This window comes from Phyllostomus discolor, chromosome 9, assembly GCF_004126475.2.
Source record: "Phyllostomus discolor isolate MPI-MPIP mPhyDis1 chromosome 9, mPhyDis1.pri.v3, whole genome shotgun sequence".
Taxonomy (NCBI): Eukaryota; Metazoa; Chordata; class Mammalia; order Chiroptera; family Phyllostomidae; genus Phyllostomus; species Phyllostomus discolor.
In genome coordinates this window covers 69,651,978-69,672,380 of record NC_040911.2, presented here as the reverse complement: position 1 = coordinate 69,672,380, position 20,403 = coordinate 69,651,978, and the positions used below count along the sequence as shown (strand labels likewise).

Below are 20,403 nucleotides of genomic sequence, written 5' to 3'. Positions count from 1 at the left end.
AAGACACATTTCTAGAAATGCAGAAGGCATGAGCCTGGTGTTGCCCCAACCTACCCCCTAACACCACCAGGCTCAGAAATAATCCTGAATAAAATTTTATTCATAGTAGCTACCATTTACCTGCCTAACTGGGAAAGGAGCAGCCAGGGAATTTCTGCAAGTACATGAAGTTAGACATGAACACTTTTTATTCTACCTTTCCCAAAGAGGCAGGAAAATCCTCTGTAATTCTCCATTTTTCTATCTCCTGCTGGGAGGAAAATGGGAGAGCAAAACGCAGATCAATAACAAATGCCTAGAACTAATTACCTCTAGCAAAACACAGGCATTTCACCAAATAAAAAACAAAAGAGGAAATAAATAAGGGAAGATCTTTGAAGTGAGCAAGAAGCAGGTGAGGAAGTACTTGGAAGGCCTAGGTGGAGCATCCATGAAGAAGGAGCCCTGTTTCCTTTCTGAAGAATCTAGATAAAGTTTGTAGAGGATTTATTATCATTTTTTGATTTGGTAGGCTAAGAGAGAAACAGCAAAAGAGAACAGGGAACCTCCCAGGCTGACTTTCTTGCTCTTGGAAAGAAAGTTCTAAGTCTCCTGATGAGTTGAAAAAACTATCTAAACCCCACTGATGGCCTTCCACTGTGACAGGCAACACTGCAGATAAAGTGCTGTGAACTGGGGCTGGGCATGGGACATGCCCAGTAAGAAATTTACCACAATTAATGTAGTTAATGTTCTGGCTACTTTACCCCTCCCAAAGGAAACTCCCAAAAGAAAACGGTTTCCCAAGGTGGCTCCTGAAGGACCAACATACCACACATACTGTGAGGAGTCGCTTGCTGACATGTGCCATGCAAGCACATGGAAGCCGTAAGTGAGAGACAGAGAGAAAACATGGGAAGGAAGGAAGCATGTGAGTCAGCAAAGGAAAGGTGAAGGATTTATTATGGAAGAAAACATAATCTGAGAATAAGATTTAAATCTTCTATGACTACTGTAGAAAATTTGTAAAGAACATTAAAGAGTTTAAAGATAAGTTAGTAAAATGGCATAGTTCATTCATATTGGTAAGAACCAGAAAGATAACTTTTTAATCATTAGAGATACACATTAACTATGTACAGCAAAGACCAAATTTACTGAAAAATAAAAAGGGCCTTCAGATTATCACAGTGAAAATGAACACAGAAAGCCTAAAACAATTAGAGGAAATGTAATTTATATGGAAAAGAGAACAAATAAACTGTCCTATGTGGGAAGAATTGGCGTTCCTGAAATTTAGAAATCACATATAGAAAGGAAAATTCCCTAAGATGAAGGGAAAATTTAATTGTTCCAAAAATCAATAGCTAAGTCTCGCCCTGAAAATACATCTTTAATAAGCTAATATATTTGAAAAAAGAAGGAATGTTATAGCTATCTTGGCACCTAGAAGCCATTTTAAAAATTATCTAAAACTGGGAAACTTCCAGCTAAGATGGAGGCATAGGTAGAAACACTTTGCTTCCTCGCACGACCAAAAAAAGGATAACAACCAATGTAAAAACATAAAAAGAACCAACTGCCAGAAAATCAACAGGGAATTCCACAGGGAATTCCTACAACCAAGAAGTTAAAGAAACATTCACCGAGACTGGTAGGAGGAACAGAGACAGGCACCTGGGGTGGGGAGGACATGCTGCAAAGCAGCAGACAGTGTGGGTGAGGAGGAGGGGCCTGGTGGACTGGGTGGCCCCACATTAATGTGAGGATAAGCCAGGAGGAACAACTAGGGATCAAGACAGACCCTGAAACCCAGAGTTTCAGCATGGAAAACTAAGACTCAAATCCTCTGGCTGTAAAATCTGTGGGGGTTGTGAAGGCAAGAGAAACTGGCAGTCTCACAGGAGAATCTGTTGGAGAGGATCACAAGGTCCTAGAACAAACATAAAACCACTCACCTGGGAATCAGCACCTGAGAGGGCATAATCCACTTGTGGGAAGTGAAGGGAGTGGCAAAAAGTGGGGTGAGAGCCCAGCAAGCAGCACTGTTCCATCTCTAACCCCTCCCCCACCACAGACAGTGCCACAGTGCAACATGGCAGGTTGCCCTGCTCTGGTGAGTACCCTTACAATGTAACAAGTATGCATAAACAAAGAAATATGGCACAAATGAAAGAACAAATCAAAACTCAAGGAAAAGAATTAGGCAAGGAGGAGATAGCCAACCCATCACATGCAGAGTTCAAAACACTGGTAATCAGGATGTTCACATTATTGAGTTCAGTCACAAAATGAAGGACGAAATGAAGGCTATGCAAAGTGAAATAAAGGAAAATATATAGGGAGCCAACAGCGAAGGGAAGGGAATTGGGACTCAAATCAATGCTTTGGAATAGAAGAAGAAATAAACATCCAATCTGAACAGAATGAAGAAAGAAGAATTCAAAAAATGAAGAGAGGTGAGGATGCTTTGGAATAGAAGAAGAAATAAACATCCAATCTGAACAGAATAAAGAAACAAGAATTCAAAAAAATGAAGAGAGGTGAGGATCCTCTAGGACAACTTTAAACTCTCCAATATTCTAATCACAGGGGTGCCAGAAGGGGAAGAGGAGGAGCAAGACATTGAAAACTTATTTGAACAAATAATGAAAGAAAACTTCCCCAGTCTGGTGGAGGGAATAGAATTCCAGGAAGTCCAAGAAGCTCATAGAGTCCCCAAAAAATTGGATTCAAGAAGAAATACACCAAGGCACATCATCATTAAGCTACCCAAGATTAAAGATAAGGAGAGAGTCTTAAAAGCAGAAAGAGGAAAGGAGAACATTACCTACAAAGGAGTGCCTCTGAAACTATCAGCTGATATGTCTAAAGAAACTTTACAGGCAAGAAGGGGCTGGGAAGACGTATTCGAAGTCCTGAAAGCCAAGGACCAACATCCAAGATTACTCTATCCAGCAAAGCTATCATTTAGAATGGAAGGGCAGATAAAGTGCTTCCCAGATAAACTCAAGTTAAAGGACTTTATCATCACCCAGCCCTTATTAAATGAAATGTTAAAAGGACTTATCTAAGAAATAGAAAAAGATAAAAAACTATGAACAGTAAAATGACAACAAATTCACAACTATCAGCAACTGAACCTAAAAGACAAAAACAAACTAGCAAACAACCAGAACCAGAACAGAATCACAGAAATGGAGATCCCATGGAGGGGTTATCAGTGCGAAGGAGGAGGGAGAGAATGGAAGAAATGGTACAGGGAATAAGAATTGTAAATGATAGGTATAAAACAGACAGGGGGAGGTTAAGAATAATACAGGAAATGAAGAAGCCAAAGAACTTATATGTACAACCCATGGACAACTAAGGGACAGAGGGAATGCTGAAGGGTGGGGGTGGAATAAAGGGGAGGAAAAAAATTGGGACAAATGTAACAGCATAATGAATAAAATATACTTTAAAAAATATCTAAAACTTTTAAAAGGAAGCATAATCAAATTTGTTTAGTGTGTGTTGAAGAGAATCAAGACATGGTATTTCAGGAGAAAATAAATGTTTGCAACGTATTTGACACAGATAGAGTTAACTTTCTTAATTTATAAAGAATATATAAAAGTCAATAAAGACAAAATCAACAACTAAATAGAAAAATTGGTAAAATATCAAAACAAATGACAAAAAAGAGGGATGAAGAAAGGGAGGGAGAGAGAAGGGAATGAAAGGGGGAAGGGAGAAAGGAAAAGAGAAAGGAAAAGGAAAAACAGGAGAGGAAGAATCTGCACAGTTACATGGCTAAAGGTAAGTGAAAGTGAAAATGCCTTTGAAATGCAGGACCCTGGGTTAAAAGCATGTGATTTAATTTAAGCAGAGTGGTCAAAGAATTTAAGCATTAGCTTTTGACCAAAAAAAAAAAATTCATTTTTTAACCCTTGTAATTAAAACCACCTATTTCCAACAAAAAACATAAAGACTGAAAGAAAAATATCTTAGGAAAATTTACATACTTTACAAAGTATTTTTATGAAATACTTTGGACCAACTTACCTTTAGCAAGTTGGAATGAATGTCTTAACTTAGCAAATTGGAATGTTCCAAAGCCAGAAAAAGAGAAATGTGTAATATTTTATTTTTGATACATATTTGTTCTTTGTCGAGAATGCAACAAGGCTAATTATGGGCAAAAAGTAATAAAAGAAAAATACTCCTAAACAACAATGCTTTCTTCTTTGAGATTTAATCCCCCTAAGCCAGACCTCTATTTCATTCATTTCTTTTAATTAAGCTTCATGCAAAGCAGGGACTCAACATAAATAATGGCTGGATAAATGAATGAATGAATGATACCAGAGAGGAAAGAAATGTGATAAATTTTTAAAAGATGCAATGAGGTGATTCAACTAAGTTTAAGTTTATGTGCTAAATTCTAAAGATACTCAGAAATGGATATTTACTTTCTCTCAGCCAATAAATATTAATCAAGCATTTACTACAATCAGTCATTATCTCTTTTGATCCTCATATGTTATGAGGGAAATATCATTACCTCCATCCATAAGTAAAAATACTGAGACTGTGGATGTGAGCAGGACTTGCTCAAGGTCACACAAACAGAAATCCAGAGCTTAGATTTGAAACCAGCTTTGCCCAGCTCCAAAGAGCTCAATCCATCCCCTGTCACTGGTAGTGACACTTCTGAGAAAGGCGTCCATAACTGGGCATTCCGGAGGTTCAGATTCTATCCTGGGTAACAGGAAAAAGAATTACAAAAACAAAACAAAGGCATATCAGTGGAGAAAAGGAACCTAGAGAGGCAGGACTTGTGATTGTTGTGTGGCATTTTTTAAAGGAGAATGAGTGATCGAGTTTGTTAAATACTGCCTGATTAAATATTGCCTCCCTTCACTTCAGATGAATTTTCCCAAGACTAGGAGTTTACCCCCTGGACCCTTATGTATTGTTATAAAATACATGGATATGAAACCTGTATGCCATTGAAGCAGCTATATAAATAGATAAGCCCATGCCATTACCAAGGACTGGAATTTTCTTTTTGAGATTAAATATAATGAGTTTATAGACTTTGCAACCACATCATTTAAAAGAGTGACTTTTAAGATAATTTTAGATAGTTTTGGTGACTTGACTATAAAGAGCAGTTTGTGGAGAAATATTACAATACAGTATAACAAAACAACTCAACTTCTTTTCAAGCCCTGTATTTTCAGTGGCATTCCGTTCTTCCTCCATAAATTGGTCTTTGATCTCTTTTCACTTAGTTGCACTTGGATTCTATACCTAGAAAGTGAACTTGGCAGGCTAAGGTAAAGTAAGTTCTAATTGGGCTCATCTCTCCTAACAATCAGTATGTAAAAAAAGAACACAAATTGATGTCTATGCATGTGGAATAATAGCCTCTTTCCAAATGAGCTTGTAAGTTAAATGTATGTCACAAATACCCCAAATTCTGAGACCAGTTATCTTCCATTTCAGTACAATTATAAAATCAGCAGCATTTAGCCTGTGAAGAGACTTCTCATCTCTGTATATATTAATTTGGTATTTCTCAAAATTTCATACATGCACCATCTATATGTCTTTTTTAATCTTTAAAACAATTCTGAGATTACATTTTCATTTTTAATTATTGTTCCAATAGAGTTGTCTCCATTTTCCTGTCACCAATGCCCCCCCACACCATCCATCCCCACCTCCTACCCTCAATCCTATCCACCTTTGGCTTTGTCCATGGGCCCTTTATACATGTTCCTTGATGACCCTCCCCATTTTTACTTCCATTACCCCCCACCCCATCCCCTCTGGTTACTATCAGTTTGTTCTTTATCTCAATGTCTCTGATTATATTTTGCTTGTTTGTTTTGTTAATTAGTTCCACTTATGGGTCAGATCAGATGGTATTTGTCGTTCACCACCTGGCTTATTTCACTTAGCATAATGCTTTCTAGATCCATCCATGCTGTTGCACAGGGTAGAAGCTCATTTTTTTCTTTCTGCTGTGTAGTACTCCATTATGTAAATGTGTCAAGATTTTTTCATTCACTTATTTATTGATGGGAACTTAGGTTTCTTCCAACATTTGTCTATTGTGCTGCTATGAATATTGGAGGGCATAGGTTCTTTTGAATTGAAGTTTCAGGATTTTTAGGGTATAATCCCAGCAGTGGAATTGCCAGGTCAAAAGGCAGATCCATTTTTAGTTTCCTGAGGAAATCCCATACTGTATTCCACAGTGGCTGCACCAGCCTGCATTCCCACCAACAGTGTACTAGGGTTCTCTTCTCCACATCCTCACCAGCACTTATTGTTTATCGATTTGTTTATAATGGCCATTCTGACCAGTGTGAAGTGGTATCTCACTGTGGTTTTAATTTGTATCACTCTGATAGCTAGTGATGCTGAGCATCCTTTACATGTCTGTGGGCCCTCTGTATGTCCTCCTTGGAGAAGTGTGTGTTCAGGTCCTTTGCCCATTTTTAATTGGGTTGTTTGTCTTCCTGGAGTGGAGTCGTGAGAATTCTTTATATATTTTAGAGACTAAACCCTTGTCTCAGGTATTATTTGCTAATATATTTTCCCATAGAGCTGGTTCCCTTTTCATTTTGCTGATGTTTTCTTTAGCAGTGCAGAAACCCTTTATGTTAATGAGGTCTCATTTGTTTATTCTTTCTTATATGTCCCTTGTTCTAGAGGACGTATCAATGAAAATGTTGCTGCATGGAATATCTGAGATTTTCTTGCCTATATTTTCCTCTAGAACTTCATGATGTCATGACTAATATTTAAGTCTTTTATCTACCTTGAGTTTATTTTTGTGTATGGTGTATGTTGGTGATCAAGTTTCTTTTTTTTACATGTAGCTGTACATATCTCTGAACACCATTTGCTGAAGAGGCTATTTTTACTCTATTTTATGCATCTTCCCCCTTTGTCGAATATTAACTGACCATAGAGCCTTAGGTTATTTCTGGGCTCTCTATTCTGTTCCATTGATCTATGTGTTCTTATGCCAATACCAGACTATTTTTTATTATCATGGCCTTGTAATATAGTTTGATGCCAGGTAGGGTGATCCCTCCTACTTTGTTCTTCTTTCTTAAAATTGCTATGGTTATTCAGGGTCACTTATGGCTCCATATAAATTTTTGAAATGTTTGTTTTTTATCTGTGAAATGTGCCATAGTTTTTTAATAGGGATTGTATTGAATCTATAAATGGCATTGGGTTGTTTGGACAATTTGATGATGTTAATTCTTCCAATCCATGAACACAGTATATGCTTCCATTTATTTGTGTCTTCCTTAATTTCTTTCTTCAGTGTTGTGTAGTTTTCTGAGTACAGGTATTTTACCTCCTTGGTTAGGTTTATTCCTAGGTACTTTATTTTTCTTGTTGCTATAGAAAATGAGACTTTTTCTTTAATTTCTGTTTTGATATTTCATTGTTGGTGTGCAAAAATGCCTTCAATTTTTGAATGTTGACTTTGTATCCTGCTGTTTTACAAAATTCACTTATTAGGTCGAGCAGTTTTTTGGTGGAGTCTATAGGATTTTCTATGTACACTATCATGTCATCTGCAGACAATGACAGTTTTGTTTCCTCTTTTCCAATTTGGATGCCTTTTATTTCTTTTTCTTGTCTGATTGCTGTGGCTAGGACTTCTAATACTATGTTGATTAGGAGTGGTAAAAGCAGGCACCCTTATCTTGTTCCTGATCTCAGTGGGAAAGCTTTTAGTTTTTGCCCATTGAGTATGATGTTGGCTGTAGGTCTCTTATATATGGTCTTTGTTACGTTTAGGTATGCTCCCTGTACTCCCACTTTCTGAATGTTTTTATCATAAATGGGTGCTGTACCTTATCAAATGCTTTTCCTGCATCTATTGATGTGATCATGTGATTTTTGTCTTTCCTTTTGTTTATGTGATGTATTACATTTATTAATTTGCAAAGATTATACCATCCCTGGCATCCCTGGGACGAATCCCACTTGATCACAGTATATGATCTTTTAATGCATTGCTGGATGCAGCTTTCCAATATTTTGTTGAGGATTTTAGCATCTATGTTCACCAGAGATAATGGCCTATAGTTTCCTACTTTGGTGTGTCTTTATCTGGTTTTGGCCTTAGGATGATTCTGGCTTCAAAAAAAGAGTTTAGGAGTCTTTCCTCTGCTTGAATTTTTTGGAATAGTCTGTGAAGGATAAGGGTTAGCTCTTCCTTAAATGTTTTGTAAAATTCTTCTGTGAAACTGTCCAGTTCAAGGCTCCTGTGTGCCAGGAACTTTTTGATTACAGCTTTGATTTCACCAGCTGTTATCAGTCTGTTCAGGCTTTCTGTTTCTTCATTCAGTGTGGAAGATTATATGTTTCTAGAAATTTGTCCATTTCACCTAGGTTTTCAAATTTATTGGCATATAGTTCTTCATAGTAATTTCTTACAGTCCTTTGTATTTCTGTGGTGTCAGTTGTAATATCTCCTATTTCATTTCTGATATTATTTATTTGGGTCTTCTCTCTTTTTCTTTTGATGAGTCTGCCTGAAGGCTTGTTCATTTTGTTTGTCTTTTCAAAGAACCAGCTCCTGGATTTATTGATCTTTTGAATTGTTCTTTTAGTCTCTATGTCATTTAATTCTGCTCTAATCTTGTTTATTTCCTTCCTTCTAGTTGCTCTAGGCTCTGTTTGCTGTTGTTCCTCCAGTTCTTGTAGATGAAGGGTTAGGTTGTTTATTTTAAATGTTTCTATCTTTTTTAGGTAGGCCTCTATTTCTATGAACATCCCTCTCAGGACTGATTTCACTATGTTCCATATGTTGTGGACTACTGTGAGTTCATTTGCATTTGTCTCCAGAAACTTTTTATTTCTTCCTTGATCTCATTATTAATCCCTTCATTGTTTAATAGCATGGTATTCAATCTCCATGGATTTGAGCATTTTTGAGTTTTTCCCTTGAGGTTGATTTCTAGTTACAGGCCCTTATAGTCTGAGAAAATGCTTGATATGATTTTGGTTTTCTCAAATTTGTTGAGGCTTGTTTTTTGTCTTATCATGTTATCTGTCTTTGAAAATGTTCCACGTGCATTTGAAATTAATGTGTATTTTGCTTCTTTGGGATGAAAGTTTATATATATATATATATATATATGTATACATGCACACATATATAAATCATATATAAAATCAATTAAGTTCTAGGACATTGTTCAGTGCTGCAATATCCTTGTTATTTTGTTTTGAAGATCTATCCATTTTTGACAGTGGGGTGTTAATATCTCCTAGTATAAATGTGTTGCTGTCTATATCTTTCTTGAAGTCCTCCAAGATTTTCCATATATATTTGTGTACTCCTACATTGGGTGCATATATGTTTATAATGTTTATGTCTTCTTGATGGAGTCTTCTCTTGAGTATTTTGCAGTGTCCTCTGTGTCTCTTTTTATGGCCTTTATTGTGAAGTGTATTTTGTCTGATATAAGTATTGCTACCCAAGCTCTTTTACTTGTCCATTTGCTTGGAATATTTTTTCCCAACCCTTCACTTTCAGCTTGTGTAGGTCTTTTGTTCTGAGGTGAGTCTCTTGTAAGCAGCATGTGTGTGGGTCATGTTTTGTTATCCATTCAGCTACCCTCTGTCTTTTGATTGGAGTATTTAATCCATTAACATATAAGATTATTATTGATAGGTACTTATTCATTTTCCTCCTTTGTATCTGAGTTCTCTCTCTCTCTCTTACTCACTCACTCTTTTTCTTCCTCTTCTCATAGCAGTCCCTTTAGCATGTCTTACAGCACTGATTTGGTGGAGGTGTATTCTTTTAGCATTCTTTTATCTTGGAAAATCCTCCATTCACCTTCCATTTTTATTGAGAACCTTTCTGGGTAGAGTAGTCTTGGTTCCAGGACTTTGCTTTTCATTACTTGGAATATTCCTTGCCATTTCCTTCTGTCTTGTAGTGTTTCTGTTGAGAAATCAGCTGCTAGCCTTATTGGAGTTTCTTTGTATGTTACTTCTTGTTTCTCCCTTGCTGCTATTAAGATTCTCTCTTTGTCTTTAAAACTTGGCATTTTAATTATGATGTGCCTTGGAGTAGGCCTCTTTGGATTCACCTTGATTGGAACCCTCTGTGCTTCCTGAACTTGTGTGATTTTTCCCCTGTCTAGGTTTGGGAAGTTTCCTGTCATTATTCTTTCAAACAAAGTTTCTATCCCTTGTTCCTTTTCTTCTCCTTCTGGTATTCCTATGATTCAAAAGTTGTGGCATTTCATGTTGGCTTACAGTTCCCTTAAGCTATCTTCATATTTTTTTTTATTCTTTTTTCATGAAGCTGATCTGCCTGGGTATTTCTTTCTACCTTGCCTTCCATCTCAATAATTTAGTCATCTGCTTCTTCCAGGCTGCTTCTGTATTCCTTCTAGTGTATATTTTTATTTCAGATATTGCATTCTTCATTTCTTCTTGGTTCTTGTTTATAGTCTCTACTTTTTTCATATTGTTGTAGTTCTTCCTCAGTTCCTTGTAGTTGTCAGTGAGTTCCTTGAGCACCTTTATAATCATTCTTTTGAATTCTACATCTGATAGTTTGACTCCATTTTATGTGACTCTTTTTGTTTGTTTCTGTGATTCTGGATGCTCTGCTTTGTCAGCTGTCTTCACAGTATGAACTCTGTGGTAGGAATTCTGTGGAACTCAGGGCTGCAGCCTCTTTTCTCTCCTTGTCTGGATGTTCTAGGGTTGCCCTTTCTTCTGTTTGAGTGGGCTCTATTATTGTACTTTGGCTTTACCTGTTGGTAGCCCCTTTGTTGGTGGGTTCTCTGCTCCAGCAGGTTAACTGGTATTCACAACTCCCACTTTGTTTTGTTTGCTGTTCAAAGTGAAATTTGTCTCAGCTGTTAGAGTTTACCTTCTGACTTCTTTCTTAATTTGTTTCCATTTTTTTCACAAAAAAACTCCAGGTCTTACTGTCTTACACTTGGAAAAAAAGCCTTATGCTGACTTTAAACCTGCAATGTGTGTTTTGCTGGTCTTCCATATGCTGAAGGCTGAGAGGGGCTGGGCTCCATTTTTTTTCTTTCCTATGGTTCCACAAGGAAGGGGACTCAGTCTAGGCTACAATAATCACAGGTGCCCAGCTTTCAGCCCATGCCTTCTGTCCACCATGCAGCCAGCACTGTCCACTCTGGGCATATGTGCCAGCCAGGCACATATAATCCATCTCATCATGTAACCTTTTGAGTGGGAGCAAATCATACCTCTCCTCCTTCCTCTTTGTTGGCCTGGGTGTGCACACATGCATGAAATCCTTCAGGGGTGCTCTGTTCCCCTACTGAAAGAAGTCTCTCTGGGCACTGCTACCTCTCCAAGCCCCTGCCATCCCCTTTGATCAATCTGTGAGGTGACTTGAATGGGAGCAAATTGCACCCCCATTCCTCCCACCTTGCTTGCCCAGCCACCATGCATGCCAAGTCCTTGCACAGTGGCTTAGATCCTCTTTTGAGGGAGGTTCCCTTGGGTACAGTGGCTCTTCCTAACACATGCCCAGCTTTCCACACAGACCAACTCTCTGACCAGTCTAGGGTCTATCCTGGTTATGGCCAGTCACGGCCCATCTCTTCTCCCATATCCAGGTGTCACCCAGCTCCCAAATTTCTCTGGTACAGTCCTAGCCAGTGACTACCAGTCCAGCCAGGGTACACCACTGGCACTGTGTCTTTTTATCCCCTCAGTTACTTACTGCCTTTTTATCCCCTCAGTGATTTTATACATCCATATATATGACTTCCCCACTCTGAAAGGGGAGGGAACCACTGAGCTGCAATCACTAACCCAGCTCTCCTCCAAAGCTCCCGTGACTACTGTGGTCTCCAGGGCAGGGCCCAGGGACCATCCCTTTGACCTACAAAATCCCCTTGCTGTCCATTTTTATGCATCCTCTGCAACCTTTGGCTTCCAAACTTCATATCAGCTTGGATTCTCTTGGCTGTTCACCCTGTTCTTCAGAAGATCAGCTATGTGTCCCAGTTGCATACTCAAGCAAGTGGGTTCAGCTCCCTCCTACCTGCCACCATCTTTTCTATTCACCATCTGTAGTCCTAAAGACAATTTAGGTCATGTAAAAATTAACACATTTATCAAAATGTGATAAAAGGCACAAATCAACACATTTATTAAAATGTGTTAAAAGGCACAAATCAAGAGTGGAGGTTTGGCTGCCTGCCACTACCAATAGGCAAATTCCAGAGGCAGAGCTTGGTGAGAAAGGAAAAAGATTTTCAATGTTGTCCAGTCTGGGAGAATAGCAGACTCTTGTCTCAAAAGCCCATTCCCTCTGGAAACTCAGAAGAAAGCCCACCCCTCAGCCAGACCAAAACCAAAGGCAACATCCAGAATTCCTTTTCCTATTCCAAGTACCATCCTTTGGGAACTACAGGAAGCTGCTGAGCCATTATCTAGCTGGCTTACTTGTTCCTGGTTGCTGTCCAGCTTCAGGCTCCTTCCTCAGAATGGTGTGTAGGGTCAATGCAACCAATGGCCACGTGGCTTCAGGGCCACAAGCTCTCACAAATGCACTGGCCAATATGTTCACCAGGTGGGTAAGAGAGTGTCCTTTTCTTCCCTTGGGATTAAATCAGTTTTAAGTATGAGAGGGGCCAGGTGCTTCCTCAACATGCCCAAATGTCCATGTACCCTGGGAGGAACCAATTCCTTCTTTTCCTCAGGCTAGGCTGAAAAGTTTCATACAGCACCTTCCCCTGCTGCCATTTCAACCTCTAGGGCACATGTGCCTGCCTTTCCCCAGTCCCACCCTCAATCATGTACCAGAAGGAAGTAGGAGGGCTTTTCCCCCTATTTAATTGACTCACTAACCTTGCACATGCTCAGTATAATGCTTCCTTCTCCCACCATCTTGCCCAGAGGTAGATGATTTGTCACCAGAAGCAGGGCAGGCCTGCTTGGAGGTGTAGTGTTCACAAGGCACTAGCTTGGTTACCTGGATAACGCAGTCTTGACTACTGCCTCCAGTGGTTCACCATCTCCTCCTGCGTTCCCTCCTTTCTCCCCAAGGTCTAGCCAGGTTATTGGTATCACTATGAGACAAAATGAAGAAGCAATTAAAAATGTATTATCAAGTATTTTAGCTCTGCTCAAATATTGCTACACAAAAAAAACCTCTTCAATCTCTGGACCTTAGAACATCACCTATTCTCTTGTTCATGGATATGAGGATCAAGCACATCCTCTGGGCTAGGAAAGAGGTCAGGTTGTGAGTTGAGTTCAGGTTTCATCCTCTTTGGATCAACTGTTCTATAAAGAATGTTCTTGGGATAAAAGGCAGGAGCTCAAGAGGGAAAGCCTCAACTGTAAAGATTCATTTTAAGGTTCTGTTAAACTAACTTCTGCTAATATCCCATTGGCCAAAGCAAATTCCACGGACAAGCCAGTGTCAAGGGACAATGTAGTGGACTCCTATAGGGATAGAAGATAGGAAGAGAGCATTTCTGGACAATTACCTAATTCATTACATTAATAGTAAAGTTGGAACATAGATATGGCAAGAGTTTTGAAGATGGTTCAAGAATTCTTCTTTAAGTCAACACCACTTTAATTCAATACAATTGAATCCATATAGGCCCTGCTGTCTATAGCTGTCATGACACCTATAAAATTCACATTCTGGGAAATAATTGTTTGTAATTCTGTTTGTTGCATGGAATTTATTGTCAATACAAATCAGAAAAGAAAAACTTGAAGATTCTCTAATATCTTTCCATGTTTATGTAATTAAAAATCCAGTTAATTGCATTCCATATACATCTTCCTACCTTTTCTTTTCTTGTTTTCTTTTTAAAGATTTTATTTATTTTTTTAGAGAAAGGGGAAAGGAGGGAAAAGGAGAGGGAGAGAAATATCAATGTGTGGTTGCTTCTTGCATGCCCCTCACTGGGGACCTGGCCTGCAACCCAGGCAGGTTCCCTGGCTGGAAATGGAACCAGTGACCTTTGGCTCTCAGGCTGGTGTTCAATGCACTGAGCCACACCAGCCAGGGTGGTATCTTTTCTTTGTGAGAAGACCTGCTTAATTTATTACATTTTATGTAATGAAACTGTTACCAAAGAATACAGTAATCAAGACTTTGAGGAGGACAGTTACAGTTGGTAAATTAAAATGAGAATAGTACTGAATGTCCCAGACTCTATTTCAGTATCTTTTTTTAACCTCCTGCTAAGAATCCTAAAAGGCATCTCTTGTTTGTGTTTCAAGTAGCAGCAATGAAAATGGGGGGAGGAACAGGCAAACTAAAATGAATAGGCTGTAGATGCAATTTTTGTTTTGATCACATTCTGTTGTCTATGTGAAATGGACTCATTTCTCTGAGGCACTTAGTTACATTGCTCAGCAGGGGTAAAACCATTAAGATAATACTAGTTCCATACATGTCAGGGTAACAAATGTCTGTCACTCTTCTTTCTCTTTCCCAAAACACCACAGACACACACACACACATGCACACAGAGATACCCCCACACACACCACAAATACACACATACTTTTATATATGCATACACACATGCACATTCATATTCACATAAGTATGCCACTGCATGCACATATAGTCATTTATTCATACCATATATACACACATATATGCATGTATCATGCACCCTCATAATTTAAATAAATGAGTAATGTCTACCAAATATACTTAGAGAGTCTTTGAAGTCTTTGAAGGCAGTTCTAACAAACTATGCCTCACTCTTCTCCTAGAATATAGCAGTGTACAGAGAGCTACAACCTTGATTTCTGCATTTTTCTCTCTGTCACAGATCTCAAACCTGCCATTGCATCTCATACTAATCTGTCCCAATGTAGTGGCACAACCTGAGAGTTCTCATATGACTGTATTGTGTTATAAAATAACTAAGTTGAAAAAACAAAACTTAGGACAGCAACATAAATATTTACTACTCTCTGATTTGCCTTTCAGGTTATACTTTCTTCAACTTCTTCCTTCCTTTCTCACCCAGCTCTTAAAAGTGTTTTGTATGCTGCTAAATTTCCATTGAGCATTGTTTAATTGACTAACTTTCTATTACATAGAAAGTTACCTTTGATGTCAAAGAAATTCCTCCACAGTAATATCACCAGGGTTATTACCATTGGTTATAATGATTTTGAAAGCAATTTCCTGGAAGAATTATCGACAAGTACTTCTAGATCCTACCATTACAAAAACACAAACCTGAGGAGAAAGTCCAAGAAGTAATGCTTATATAGTGTTAGGCATTAATTTTCATTCTGCAGTCATCATTTCTTATAAAAATAACAATAATGTTACATGTTAACTAGTTCTGATGGTTTCCCAGACAAATAAGAAGTTAGAGCATTTTATAGTCATTTTAATAGTGAAAAAGTCATAGCTTTTAAATACTATAAGATTTGGTAGAAATGATTCAGAAAATTAAGTAACCAATCAGAATGTCCTCTTTTGTGACATATCTGTGTCTTTTTTTTTTCCTGTTGGTTTTCCTGTGTTTTCAATGTTATTTTGTATATTGATTTTTTAATGTTTTAGTGCAAAGTCCTTTGTAAATAGCCTATATTGCAGATGTATGCTTACACTGGCTTATTTTGCACACTCTTACTGGTGTTTTGATAAACTAACGATGCTGATTAATGCCTTCCAGATTTCCAGTCTTTCCCTAATGGTTAGTGCTTTGCAATGTGAAGGCCTTTTTTCTGTTACCTTTCACAGTTACTTTTATAATCTATTCAGAATTTATTTGGGGTGTGGTGAAAACTGTTCCTTCAGGGTAGGTCTACTGATTACCAATTTCACTTTTTTCCATGAAATTGTTTTATTATAAATTAAAATTTAAAAGAATTTTTGTTAAGCACAAAAATTTATATTGGATATTTTTTCTTTTGGCACTTTCAAGATGTCATTGCATTGTTTCTGGCTTCCATTATTTTTGTTGTCATCTATAGGTCCTATTGTTACTATTTTTGAAATTAATGGATTTTTGTCCACTAAATAATTTTATATTTTTAAACCTTGATTTTCATCAGTTTTACATAGGTTAGCTTCAGTGGGGTATGCTCTATATTAATCCTGCTTGTGGATCATAAAACTTTTCAAGCATGATTTGACATCTTCTAGTAATTTGGGAAAAATTATCAGCCATTATATTTTAAAATACTGATTTTGCCAGATTACATATAGGTTAGGCCCTATCTTATATGTTTAGTAACTCCTTTTGTCTTTTTTAAAACTGTACTTTATTGTTTATTTTTCTTTTAACCTAACTTTCAGTTTACTAATTCCTTCCTTGTGACTAATTGCTGCCAAATTCACCTATTGAATTTTTAACTTCAATTATTTTATATTTTTTGCTTTTCAAATTTACATCTGACTTTTTAATAGTTTCCATTAATCTAGCCAACTTCTTTGCCATGAAAAATTTTTATTTTGGCACTTAATTCTTAAACACATTAATCATTTTAAAGTTGTGTCTGTAATATCTGGATCTCTTTTATGTCTCTGTTATCTTATTGTCTTGATTTTAAGTGATTCATTCTGATTCTTTTGAAATGCCAGGTAACTTTTTTTAATGCAGAACACTACACTCTGTGCAAAACACTGTACTGCTAACCTGAGGCTCTGGGTGGTTTAACCTTTTCCCAGAAAGGATTTATTTTTGCATTTGAAAATCAGGTAAGACAGAGCAGAGAACTATAACATATTAGCAACTAAATTGATTAGAAGTTGGACTTCAGTTGTTGTTTTTGTTTGTGGAGGAGTTTGGGGTTTTTTTCTTTTTGGTATTTTTTGTTTTTGCCTTGAAGTAGATCAGAGACCTTTATTCTGATCCTCATTATTCGTTAAGCAACCTACAAAAAAAACCCCAAAACATTTTCTTTATCTCTGCCCCAAGCAGCAGCAGCTGCATCCAGGCCTAAAATAGAAGGCACAAATAGTAGAAGACCTTGTAGAAAAAAACCAGCAGGTAAGATCTCTGCTTATCCTGGTTTAGGTGAAGGTAGAATAGGAAAGTGTATAAGAACAATATTTCAAAGATTCTGTTGTTCAAAGCTGAGACCTGCAAGAGAGAAGCTAGCTAAAAGATACACAACTGCCCAGCTCAGCAATCTGAAGAAACCAAGCTGATGGACTTCACTTTTTTAAAGAGCTGGTCTTTTTCAAATTCACCCCTGGCCCCAAAGTTTAATCCTTCAAGAGACTCCATAGAAAATTCAAAGTACTTATCAGGACACCTATTTCTTGGTGGGCCTTGACCTTCAAGTTCTGCCCCTCCCTATCGTCCCACCCCTCCTAATCTCTTAAGACTTCTGGAGGTTCTGATCAACTTCTTGGAACATGTGGAATGTCACTTTATTTTGTACCTCTTCAAGAGTGTGCTGCATTGATGACTCTCTGGTGCCTTAAAATATTGTCTTGTATAACCTTTCCAGTGTTTCTAGCTAGTCTTGGTAAGAGGGTTAGGCTACATCATAGTAGTCCACTTTAGGCAGAAATTCCTTTTTAATGTGATTTTAATTTCTGTTTCCTTCATTATTAGCAAAGTGAGTCATGTATTCACATGACTACAGGCCATTTTTATTTATTTATTTTTAATGAACAATTGTTAAATTTCTTGCTCAATTTTCTATAAGATTCTTGATCTTTTTATCTCTATTTTTAGACTTTTTATTTATTAAAGATGTTAACCTTTTGTCTATGATAAAAGGTATAAATTTTTTTCTCAATTTGTAACCTCTTTTTTATTTTATCTTTTTAAAAGATTTATTTGTTTTTAGAGAGGGGAAGGGAGGGAGGAGAGGGAGAGAAATATCAATGTGTTGTTGCCTCTCAAGTACCCACTACTGGGAACAAGCCCACAACCCAGGCATGTGCCCTGACTAGGAATCAAACCAGCAACCCTTTGGTTCTCAGGCTGGCACTCAATCTACTGAGCCACACCAGCCAGGGCAACCTTTCTTTTTTTAAACATTGCTTATGGTATTTTTTCATCCAAAATTTGTAATGTTTAGATAACATTAAATAGTTCCATTTTTTGGTTATTCTGTGTTTTGAAGGAAAATTAGCAAAGATTTTCTTCTTTCAGGTTTGGAGAAATCCATTGATGTTTTCTACTATAGTTATGTCTTTAAGGAATATGTTGATGACTAATTAAAAAATTGTTTACTTTCTAGAATTGGTAGAGTGAGAAAGGATAAGATACAGTGTTAAGGCCAGTTGGAACTTTCAAGTCTTCTTTTCCCTTCTTCATCCACAGGAACTAATGGAAAGAACTCATAGACACAATTATTTCATATTGTCCTGGAAGTGTTTGAGAGCCAATGAGTCTCTTTTTTCCTTCCTGTGTTATCTCTTTCCTAACTTCTCTCATATTATCAGTGTCACTTCTATATTGATATCTTTCAAATATGCGCACATCTAATGCATTTTTTTCCCTCAGCACTGGGTGCAAAAATCTGTTTCTGTTTAGCATTTCCACTGAAATGACCCAGCACTTCAGACTTCGAATCTAAAATGGCTTTCTTCATCTTCCTCAAATCTGCTTGTTTTATATGTCTTCAAGTACTGTCAGCCCTACCATCCATCCACCCAGGCTCACATCCTCGCTTCATTCTCACTCAAAGGCACACCAAATTGAATATACTGCAGGCTCAGTAAGTACTCATGTAATAAAAATAAATTTAATCTCCTGCTTAAACAATTACAGAAATAACTAAATGAAATTATAAATTTTTCAGCATATTATCTGTATGTATATTTTTATTTTTAAATGTATTTTATTGAGTATGATATTACAGTTGTCCCATTTCCCCCCTTCATTCCCCTTCACCCTGTACATCCCTTACTACCTACATTCCCCCCCTTTAGTTCATGTCCATGGGTTGTACATATAAGTTCTTTGACTTCTACGTTTCCTATACTATTCTGAACCTCCCCCTGTCTATTTTCTACCTAACATTTGTGCTACTTATTCTCTGTAACTTTTCCCCCTCTCTCACCCTCCCACTTTACCACTGATAATTCTCCATGCGATCTCCATTTCTATGATTCTGTTCCTATTTTAGTTGTTTGCTTAGTTTGTTTTTGTTTTTTAGGTTCGGTTGTTAATAGCTGTGAGTTTGTTGTAATTTTACTGTTCATATTTTTTACCTTCTTTTCCTTAGATAAGTCCTTTTAATATTTCATGTAATAAGGGCTAGGTGATGGTGAATTCCTTTAACTTGACCTTATCTGGGAAATACTTTATCTGCTTTTCCATTCTAAATGATAGCTTTGCTGGGAAGAGCAATTTTGGATATAGGTCCTTGCCTTTCATGACTTGGAATACTTCTTTCCAAGCACTTCTTGCCTGCAAGGTTTCTTTGAGAAATCACCTGATAGTCTCATAGACACTCCTTTGTAGGTAATGCTCTCCTTTACTCTTTCTGCTTTTAAGAGTCTCTCCTTATCTTTAATCTTGGGTAATGTAATTATGATGTACCTTGGTGTGTGCTTCCTTGTGTCCCACTCTCTTGGGACCCTCTGAGCTTCCTGGACTTCCTGGAAGTCTATTTCCTTTGCCAGATTGGCAAAATTCTCATTCATTATTTTTTCAAATAAGTTTTCAATTTCTTGCTCTTCCTCTTTTCCTTCTGGCACCCCTATGATTTGGATATTGGAACGTTTAAAGATGTCCTGGAGGTTCCTAAGCCTCTCCTCATTTTTTTGAATTCTTATTTCTTCATTCTGTTCTGGCTGAATGTTTCTTTCTTTCTTTCTTCCGTTCCAAATTGTTGATTTGAGTCCCAGTTTCCTTCCTTTCACTGTTAGTTCACTGTACATTTTCCTGTATTTCACTTTTCATAGCCATCACCTTTTCCTCTATTTTGTGACCATATTCAACCAATTCTGTGAGCATCCTGATTTTCAGATCCTCTGGTTCTTCAAGTTGTGAAAACATAATAGCTACTTAACTAAGAAGTAGAGCATATTAACCATCAGGAAAATTTGTCACAATAAAAAAAATCCTTTACTCCTACATGTAAGGATATAATATAGCTTCAGAGTGAATGGATGACATGCCTTCCAAAGCCATGCAAATAGACACAGTCACTATGGAAATTAACTAAAGACTGGGTTCTCAGCAATCCAAAATAGCAGCATCTGAGAGGTCTCCTAGAGAAGCAACTAAGCCATTCACTTGTGTGTCGGGGGGGGGGGGGGGGGGGGGGGGGAGTCACTGCTGGGAGAATGAATGTTTCTGCTTTGCTTTCAGGCATGCCTAAGGCAAAGTAGGTTTTCTTTTTTCCTCTCTCTTCAAAGGTTAAGCTGCATAAACTCACACATATACAAATTTTCCTAAATTTAAATTGTAGGTTTTTCTGATT

General features: G+C 37.5%; 1 protein-coding gene across 1 annotated transcript in view; it reads left to right on the top strand.

Moving 5' to 3' along the window:
• MACROD2 (mono-ADP ribosylhydrolase 2) overlaps positions 1–20,403 on the top strand; it is a 2,132,804-nt gene that overhangs the window by 2,096,701 nt on the left and 15,700 nt on the right. The window lies entirely within an intron of this gene.